The following is a 1,953-nucleotide window of genomic DNA, read 5'->3' as shown; positions in this document are numbered from 1 at the left end:
GCCCAGTGTCAAGTTCTCTTTGTGGAAGCTCTGCCCTCTGCTGGGCCCTGATGTTCTTGCAGCCTGAGAAAGGGTGGGATGGGGGTTGGTTATGGCCTTAGGGGGCTGTTTCTGATGGACATTAGCTGTCTCCCTTCCAGGGAAATGGGGTCAACTTCCAGAAATGGTATGAGGTGAGCAGCTGTGGGAGGGTGGGGAAGTGGAAATCACAGACCTCAACTGGCAAGACTTTCTCTGGCCTCATCCCTTGGGTCTTACGTTCATTGGGAGAGTCAGATCCACAAAGCTGGGAATCCCATCACGTTGGCGAGTGTGGGAGGGGCTGACATCAAGGACACCTTCCTGGATAAGGAAGAAATTCCAGCCAACTGTGAGGACAGGCAAGTCCTGAATGGAGTGGGAAGGAAGGACGGTTCCCGAGTGAGCACAGACCCCAGACTAGATCCTCAATCCGCACAAGTCCCTGGCAGTGTTCCCCACCCAAGATCTGTCTGCATCCTGTCCTTCCTCCCAGAAATTAAAAGTCATCAGGAGGATCCAGCTGCTCCAGCAGGATGCAAATGCGTGTGACCTGGAGCCTGAAGAGCGATTTGGGGCCTGGTTCCAGGCCATGGAGCCCCTCAGTGTCCATGAGAGGTGAGGGGGACAGGAGTTGGGTGAGGGCAGGGCAGACTCTCTCTGAGGGCCAGATCCAGAGCCTGTGGCCTGGCTCGCTAATCAGCCTCAGAACTCGTAGCGGGGTGGCCCATGGGGCACTGGGACTCAGCTGCTGGCAGGATCTGGGAGAGGCACATGAGGTGTCGCTCTTGGTAGCTCAAAGGTCCACTCTGTCCTGTAGCTACTGGGTCTCCTGCTAGCTGGAGCTTGCACACCAGAAGGCGAGCAAAATGCGGCTCTTCAAGAGAAAGAGGAACCGGACATCCTCCAGTTTAGGGCAGAGTGAGTGTTGGGACCAGCAGCGACTGAATCCAGGGGTTCAGTACACCTTCGGCCTAAACATGGGCCTGGATCCCAGCTCCACTGCTGACCAGGTCTGGGACAGACTGCTCCCCTCTCCTCTCTGAAATTCAGTTGCCTCCTCTGAAATGGATGATGCTAAATGATGCCTCCTGCATCAGGGACAAACGGGGTGCTGTTGATGGACTCAGCACTCTGCACAGGGTTTTGATCAGAGTGCAGGGTGGCAGGGAGGTGTGCCATGAATCTCAGGAAGGGACCCCAAAATAGTCTGTTTCTTCTCTTCAGCCACCACACCCTTGGCGATGAGCCGTCACACTCTGGAGACCACAAGTGCAGCTCCTCCGGACCAGCAGGGACACTGGCGCCCTCGGGGTGCACCGGGCCAGCTCTTCCCACCCTGAGTGAAGGAGGACATCCTAAGACTTTCCCTGGTTTCCCCTAAAGCCCCAGAGGGAGGGAACCACCCCCTCCAACTCCCTGACATCTGCACCCCAGCGACTGTTAACCCATTGGGGAGGAGTGATATTATTTCTTTACTAGTAAATGGTAGATTTGACTCTTACATTGTATCTTGTTTCTGTCACAGCTTGGGTGTTGTGGTGTGGTTCTTTCACTTCTTATGCTCATTTAAACAAGACACAGAATCTCACTTTCCTCCTTGAATTAAGAACTTGTGTATGCTCACAGCTTATTTTATGTGGGAGAAGGGAGGAGGACCAGCCTCCTCCCTGGCTACTGAATGAAACCCACAAGTCTCCCTTCCTCAGAGGACAGGTGCATTTCTGTGTGGGTCACCTGGGACAGGAGCAGAGACAGCCCCTCAGATCTCCCTGGATGTAGAGGTTGGAGGGACTTTCCCAGGCAGAGCAATAACCACTGAATTGTGGGTGTCTTTCAAATAGCACCTACCAGGACCATGTCCTTCCCCAGGACAGTGGCTGTCTTTCTACAGCTTTCCAGGAAGAAGGAATGTTTTTTGCTTCTCTTGTTGAG

General features: G+C 54.1%; 1 long non-coding RNA gene across 1 annotated transcript; it reads left to right on the top strand.

Annotated features, from left to right (window-relative positions):
- Nucleotides 1–495: 495 nt before the first annotated feature.
- LOC131403042 (uncharacterized) lies at nucleotides 496–1,517 on the top strand. Its single transcript, XR_009219173.1, has 3 exons — nucleotides 496–636; nucleotides 839–939; nucleotides 1,246–1,517. It is a non-coding gene; the product is annotated as an uncharacterized LOC131403042 (long non-coding RNA).
- Nucleotides 1,518–1,953: the final 436 nt, after the last annotated feature.

The sequence above is a fragment of the Diceros bicornis genome, unplaced genomic scaffold (assembly GCF_020826845.1).
Source record: "Diceros bicornis minor isolate mBicDic1 unplaced genomic scaffold, mDicBic1.mat.cur scaffold_54_ctg1, whole genome shotgun sequence".
In the NCBI taxonomy this organism is placed as follows: Eukaryota; Metazoa; Chordata; class Mammalia; order Perissodactyla; family Rhinocerotidae; genus Diceros; species Diceros bicornis.
The sequence above is the reverse complement of the archived record's forward strand: the minus strand, read 5'-3'. Positions and strand labels throughout refer to the sequence as shown.